This window comes from Helianthus annuus, chromosome 7 (assembly GCF_002127325.2).
Source record: "Helianthus annuus cultivar XRQ/B chromosome 7, HanXRQr2.0-SUNRISE, whole genome shotgun sequence".
In the NCBI taxonomy this organism is placed as follows: domain Eukaryota; kingdom Viridiplantae; phylum Streptophyta; class Magnoliopsida; order Asterales; family Asteraceae; genus Helianthus; species Helianthus annuus.
The window spans coordinates 137,818,193-137,826,391 of NC_035439.2; the positions used below are offsets into that span (position 1 = coordinate 137,818,193).

Consider the following 8,199-nt stretch of genomic DNA (forward strand, 5'->3'; position numbering starts at 1 on the left):
TTAAGATTGAACATTGAACAAGTGTGGGGATGTGATTACACCCACTTGTTCATATGTCTAAGCATGAGTATGGGTTGAACATTGTTAAAATATTATGAACTTAGTATTTACTATGAAAAATTGATGTTTAGATGAATAAAATATCCTACTTTGGAAGTTTAAAATTGGCTAGTTTACATCTAAAAGTTAATTGAAGTTCAACATTGTAACTTATGCTTAAGTTTGAGTTGGTTTGATGTTAGGAGAATGTATTGACTGTTTTGTTGTTGTGTTTTGCAGTGATGGCCGGCCGTAAGAGAACCAAGACCTTTGATGAGGGAACTTCTTCATCCGGTGGTGTACCGGTGAAGTGGCAGCAACCGTGCAGCCTACTGGACATCGAGGATAGATTATTCCGTCAGGATTGGGATTGGTCCCGATATAATGATGCAAATTTTGGGGCTCGATGAGAAGAAGACCAAAGCAAGTCATTGCATTGTTTCAACCATAAACAAAGAGAGGTTAAGTAGTGGAGGTACAAAATGGCGCAAATAAAGAGTACAATAGACAAGGATTATGTCTGTGAGTGATTGGTAAATTCTGAAGAATTCTGACAAATCAGAATTACACAGAAATTTGAGAGATTAGGGTGGGAACGCGTGCTTGATTGGTGTGAAGACGCGACCCAAAGGGTTTATCTGAAGGCAGTTACAGATTGGTTGTGAAGACGCGACCCAAAGGGTTTATCTGGCATTCACATCTGGTTCAAGCGGATCCGGTTAACCTTATTGAGTTAACTTTGCCAAATTACACAACTGGCGGGTACAACTGGATTCATTTATCGGTTGAAGGCAAGATCTTGTAGGACATTTTGCTAGAGAATGTTATGGTCGGATTAGGAGATCGAGGAAAGTTTCGGGTTTGGGATCTTCGGGTGCTTCATTCACTTCTGTATGGGGAGACGAAATAATCATGGCGGCATATCACCATGATGAATATTTGGGATACTCGGAACTATTTTAAGCGAAAAATGATTTCATATGTCCACTTAATCGGTGCCGTGATCGTGCAACAAAACCGTTTGCTCGAGAATTCACTTTGGATGGTCAAACCCATTGATGACTTTGATTTTACGAAAATGAGGAACGGGTCACATATTTATGTGGAGGCGGTTGGTCAAGGATATAAAGTTGTAGATCAGGACTTGGGGATCCAATATGTGTATCCCGAGCAAGGTAGTGATGATGAAGATATGGAAGAAGGGAATGAAGAAGAAGAAGCGGAAGAAGAAGCGGGGCAAAGGCCCGGAAGGTAAAGGTTTGCGAGGCGCCAGAATGAAGCATCAAAAAATGTGGCACAGTTTATGGTGAATAGGCGGAGGGTAGCCTATGAGAGCTATAACCTTGGACAACAAGATATTTATGACAACGTGTCCACGGTTATGGGAGACGCAAGGGAGAGAGAGAGAGAGGAGAGAAGGAGAGAAGGTTAAAGGCTGAGGAAGAATGGAGAACTCAGCAACAGGAGTGATGGGCTATGCAGCAATCCCACTGGGAACAACAAGAACTCCACCATGTGCAGGAGTTGTCTCGTCGGCAGGCCTGGGAGGAAGAACAAGAACGCATGCGGTTGAGTAGAACCAGCTGGAAGACAGGCGTTGGAGGACGATGGGCATAGCCCAACAAATGGCAGTTAATAACGTCCATATTCTTCATGACCAGGAGCGCTATCAAAGGGATTATGAGGCGGGGCGACCTTTTCAGCAATTTACCCCGTGGACCAGATATGAAGATCTTCCCGTCCCGACTGGATCTTCTCAACCGGCTCCTGGATGGCCCCAAGGAGTCGCATCTAACTTTCTCCCAATATAGTTTTAGCAACCAGCCGAAGGGGAACAAGGGCCCCTTGATGATTTTCACAAGATGATGTCGGCCCTAACCGATTACCCCTACCAGCCATACCCGCCAGTGGATCTGAATGAAAGATATCAGAGATAAGGGTGAGGTATGCTTTTTGTTGTTGTATAATTTTTAGTTATTTCCTCTTATTTCATTTTGTTTTTAGTGTCTTTATTTAGTATAATATTAGCTTGCATTTTGTTTATTAGTTAAATGAACTTTGTAGGTGTGTTCCCTATATAACCTCACGAGACCTCCTCGTCCCCCGAGCTATCGGGAGGTTTAAAGGGCTTGCGTGCATATGCTAAATGACGCCGTGATTCCTACGAAAGTGAGTTAGGTTTGTTGTTGTTGTAAATTTATTTTCCACAAGAAAAATCAAAGTTAAATAAAAATATGACTTGGTAAGTTCTTTATTAAAAATGGTAAAAAATGGTTAACTAATAAGTTTTGATGGTTATGAGAAGCTTGCTTCTACACGAGGATTAAGACTTGTAGGTACACTATGTTCACGCGGACGACCATTTTCATTAAAGAATAAGGAGCACATGAGGAACAAGCGACAACCAGGTGCATATGTTTCTTTTTAGCTTTGATTAGTAGTTAGCTTAATAAGTGGATTGTATTGTGTACATTATTGGCCGAAGTGAAATTTGGGAAGTTGGTCGTGTCACATCCCTTATTCTATTTAAAAGCCACATTCTTACACATTGAGGACAATGTTGACCTCAAGTGTGGGGATGAGGGAAAAATTTCAAAATGTATTTTTTCAAGCAATCTAAAAAGCACAAGTAGCTATGTTAATAAGGGATGGCATAACCCATTTGGTCTATTGTCATGGTCAAGTTCGAATTGTTAACATGACGGGTATTTAGCGGGTGATTATTTGAGAATTTTAAGAAACTGATGTATTTTGCATATCACATATCATACGCTTTTACGTGAGATTTTAAGCCACTTTTACACATTATAGATATATATTTCTTGTTTGAGTGTGCCATTAGTAACGCATTGTAGAACTTGCAACTTTTGATGCGTTTGAGACCATAGACCGAATACGAGCACGAGAATGATTAAGGCATTAGGTAAACTTTTTCTTTTTACACCATTTATCTTATCCTCACCCAAAATCAATCCCTTAGTCGCCAAATTTGAGCCTAAACCTTTCGTTTGACCAACCCATCTAGCCTTTGACCGTTAAACCTTTTTTTTTTTAATCCGTGTGATGAAAATTCAATTTTAGGACTAGTTTGTTTTGTATAGTTTTGTTTATATTCAAAAAAAGATCATGAAAAATAGCAGAAAATTGTGGTGAAAAAGCACAAAAAGATGCATTGTTAGTTTGTTGAATAAAAGGCGAAAATGTTGCCTTGTAGTTTGATGTTCATAGTGAAGAAATATGAAATGAACTGTTTTTATTCCTTTGTTTGAGAATATCAATGACCCTTATATAACCAAAGTTACAACCGACATTCCTTCAAAGAAGGAAACTAAATCACTCAAATCAAATCAATATAAATATAATATCGTTTCCACTAATATTCCCCCTCAGTTGGAACGTGGGTAAACTGAGACGTTCAAGCTGGATCTGAATGATTCAAATAAATATCGCGGAAGGCCTTTAGTAAAGATGTCAGCATATTGAGCAGAAGACGGCACGTGTAGGACCCGAATATGACCAATCTGCACCTTTTCACGCACGAAGTGGATATCCATTTCCACGTGTTTAGTACGTTGATGTTGCACGGGGTTACCGGATAGGTAAATTGCAGAGACGTTATCACAGTAGACTATAGTAGCCTTTTGAACTGGAACCTTTAATTCAAGAAGCAGATTGCGAACCCATGTTGCTTCTGCCACCGCATTGGCCACCCCTCTGTATTCAGCCTCGGCACTTGATCTCGGAATGGTCGGCTGTCGTTTGGATGACCAAGAGATAAGATTATCTCCAAGAAAGATGTAGTATCCGGATGTGGATCGGCGAGTATCCGGGCACCCGCCCCAGTCAGCGTCAGAATAAGCAGTCAACGAATGATTTGGGGAAGCTGATAAGCGAAGACCAAGATCTATAGTGCCATGGATGTATCGTAAGACTCTTTTAAGGAAGGCGAAATGAGGTTCCCTTGGGGCGTGCATGAACAGGCAAATTTGTTGGATGGCATAAGAGATGTCGGGCCGAGTGATAGTAAGGTACTGCAACGCACCGGCAAGACTACGATATAAATTTCCGTCAGGAAGAAGATCCCCTTCAGTAGCAGTAAGTTTAGAGTTTGTATCAACAGGTGTGTGACAAGGCTTGCAAGCTGTCATGTTTGCCCGATGAAGGATGTCTCGGGCGTATTGTGATTGACCAAGAATTAAGGAGTTATGATCTCGAGTTACTGTAATGCCAAGAAAATGATGAAGTGGCCCCATGTCGGACATAGCAAACTCAGTGGATAAACTGGTGAGGAGTTGTCTGAGTAGACTTTGATTATTTGCGGTAAGAACAATATCGTCAACATAGAGTAGGAGATATGCTAGTTGTTCGCCACGTTGGTAAATAAACAGTGATGAATCACACAAACTGCTATGGAACCCTAAGGAATGTAGGAACGTAGAGAACCGAGTATACCAAGCTCGGGGTGCTTGCTTGAGCCCATAAAGTGATTTTCGTAAACGACAAACATGATTCGGATATGCAGGGTCGCTAAAACCGGGTGGTTGATACATGTATACCGTCTCTTGAAGGTTGCCGTGTAGAAATGCATTTTTTACATCCAATTGATGTATTGGCCATGACCGTGAAACAGCTAATGATAGGACAGTGCGAATAGTAGCCAGTTTAACAACCGGACTAAATGTTTCGGTGCAATCAATGCCGACTGTTTGCGACTTCCCGTTACATACAAGGCGCGCTTTATACCTATCCAATGTGCCATCTGCTTTAAATTTGTGGCGAAACAACCACATCGAGCGAATGATCGGATACTCAAGGGGTTTTGGAACCAACTCCCAAGTGTTATTAACCTGTAATGCACTAAATTCATCGTTCATGGCACGAAGCCAGTTATGGTCCGATAAGGCTTTCGAGTACGAGGTAGGGTGTGGGTGGCGGGTTCCACTGATGTGGATATTGGGCTTGAGTAGGCGGGTTAGGGGTGTAAGGTGTTTGGGCCATCAATGGGTGCTGTTGTTGGGCTGAACTCTGTCCCCAAGGTGAGTGCCCGGTAGACCCATTTGACCGTCCACCCCTCGTGGAAGTCCGTCCACCACGAGACTGTTGACCACGTCCTCTAGCCGCTTTTACCGGGTCATAATTTCTCCCCCTGTACCCGTTGGGATACGGCGAGCGAGCCGAGTCAGAGAAGTTGTTGTTGTAGTTACCCGGTTGTGCCTGTGAGAGGAGGACATGGTCGCGATTTGAACTGGTTCTGGCCGATTGACGTTCTTGTTCTTGTTCTGCTTCAATCATTCCCCTGGCATCATCCCATGACGGGCAACTTTGATTGATAATGGCCCCAATGGTGTCGTACTCTGCCGGTAGTCCACGAACCATCTGGATGACGAGACGGCTGTCGGTGACAGGCTGGTCAACGTCACCAAGTTGGCCGGCGATGTCTTTCAAAGTTTGACAGTAGTCGTCAAACGAGGCTTGAGACGAAAGGGTTGTGTTGTTGAATTTTTGTTCTAACGTGGCAGCACGAGCATGTTTGTTATTGATGAAAATGTCTTGTATTTTAACCCACGCCGATCGGGCCGTGATGTCGGTGTCAAGAACCCGAGCAAGGACGTCGTCAGAGAGTGTGCTGTAAATCCATTGAAGGATCAATGCATCGAGTTCGGACCACGCACTGTACGATGGATCTGATTCGGCCGGTGGGTTGCTTCCATCAATATGATGAAGAACTTTGTATGCACGGACATGGAGTTTGAATAACTTGACCCATGACGAATATGTAACTTTCTTGCCGTCAAGGGTACGTATCTTAGTATTGAGATTAGTGACGGAGTAGGCTGGATGTAAGGTTTGTTTTTCAGGAAAGGTTTTGGAGTTTTCATCGGATTTGGTGGAGTTTTCGGCCTCATCACCCATGGTGGCTGGCGTCAAAACAAAGAAAAGAAAAAAAAACTAGGGTTTAGGTTTTGCTCTGATTACCATGAAGAAATATGAAATGAACTGTTTTTATTCCTTTGTTTGAGAATATCAATGACCCTTATATAACCAAAGTTACAACCGACATTCCTTCACAGAAGGAAACTAAATCACTCAAATCAAATCAATATAAATATAATATCGTTTCCACTAATACATAGTTAGTTTGTTTAGTAGTCTTTGTAATAAAAATAAAATTTTCATCACCTTGGCAACTTTCAAAATATCCTATTCCACACCTTTAAACTAGCCCCGTTACAACCCTTAAAGACCTTTTGACTTGTGCTTAGTATTTGTGTTTGGTGGTAGAGAATGATTGAGTTGCAAGCTTATGCGGGTACGTGTTCTAATCGGTTTGAGTGATCATTTGAAACATTCTAATACATCATAATTAGCTAACTTTTTAAACCGAGTGGAGAGAACATTGTGAAGGATGTGTATGATATATTAGTTTCAAGGGAAATTAATGTTGGATAACCATTTTTATGTGATTAATCATTTACCGCTAAATATTTCAAAAATTGTGAAAATTATGAACCGGGCATGACCTTAGACCTTAACTTGAATCTCGAGAATGGGAAATGTATCTCTTGTTTGACCCACGTGAAAGTGAAAAACAGATTTGCTTGAGGGCAAGCAAAAGACAAGTGTGGGGATGTGATGCGTGATCGAATACCAGTGTTCTAATATGTTTAAGTTTATGTTTTTACATAGCTTTTAGTTTCGAATAGCCTACTTTTGATTGGAATTGTGTTTTGCAGGTCTAACAGAGTTTAAGGAGCTATTCGGAAGCTATACGGAGCACCGGGAGCGAACGGGATCAACCGGAGACAGGAAATATGAGAAAACAGGAAAGTGCACCCTACAGGGGGGAGGCGGCGACGCCCCATGGTCGTCGCCAACACACCTGTGTCGTTAACAACACACATGTGTCGTTAAAAATGGCGTAGGCAGCAACATAAGGCATCAGTAGGAAACCCAAGTTTTGACAAGGCGCCGACGACACCTGCCCCTGGTGCCCAACGGGAATTTTTGGTGTTTCGCAATCTTTGACGAGTTATAATTCATTTTTTGGGTCTTTTCAAAGGAGTTACGAGTTCTCTAGTTTGAATACACATATTGGAGCCAAGAATCATCATCACTATTATTCCCAATCCATTCCAATCCATCCAATCATCCGAATTGCAACCTTCGACCCTAACCCTAGCCTACCATCATCTCACCAATCATCCACTCACCTCCATCATTTATCCCAAACCCTAACCATCATCACCATCACCATCAAAGCTTCAAGAAGATGTTCAAGATCAAGAACTCATCATCCATTGATCGTGTTCAGTTCATCATGAGTGGCTAATTCTCGTGGGTTTCACCCTGGTGTATACTTTTGTAAGGATTTTCTAGGGTTTGCTACTTGTTTAATATTTGGTTTGTGACAATTTGAATTGCATTTGAATCATTAGATAATTGTCTTACGTTTGTATTGAATTTACGAATTGTCGAGTGAGTTATGAAATTTTGACTTCGTGAAATGAATATGCATAATTATGCCTTGTCTTGTGATAAGATTTACTTGTCCGAGGTAACGAAGTGCATTGCGGTCCGTCTTGAACGTTGATAGCAATTGGCATCTAAGTCTTATGATTCTAAAACCGTTAATGAACTAATTCATCTAAACCAAGTTAAAACGTATAGTAACCCTAGGTCCTACAATTGTCGAACCGGGTGTGAATCTTGTTCTCCATTATTGTGTAAAATCTTTTAATCAAGTTTCCGTGCAATCATTCTAGTTTTTTGTAGTTAATTAGTTAAAATAAATTCGTCGGTGTAATCCGACATCTCTTTCAATCAAACAAATATTCAAATTAAACCATAGCAGGCTTCATAAAAGTGACACTCTTTTACAATCAATCGCATCCATACGCAAACCACAAACTCTTTGTGGTTCACCCCTTACTTCCACTAACACATTGTTAAGAGTAATTTGGGACTATAAATATTATCATTAATAGAGGGAAGCTTGTAAAGGTAATCACTACCTTGATTAGTATGGAGTTGTTATCCCTACCGAAGTAAGAATGTTGAGAAGATTGGTGATCTCTACCACATTAGAAAGAAAATTTATAAAGGTGATCTATACCTACTTAGATATAACTTCTTAGTCATGGCAAGCTCTTGGTGAAGACC

The 8,199-nt window shown here is 41.2% G+C and overlaps 1 long non-coding RNA gene across 1 annotated transcript; it reads left to right on the forward strand.

Annotated features, from left to right (window-relative positions):
* The first annotated feature begins 133 nt into the window (after nt 1-133).
* On the forward strand, nt 134-7,544 carry LOC118480466. The gene is made up of 2 exons (XR_004862842.1): nt 134-1,983; nt 2,104-7,544. It is a non-coding gene; the product is annotated as an uncharacterized LOC118480466 (long non-coding RNA).
* The last annotated feature ends 655 nt before the right edge of the window (nt 7,545-8,199 follow it).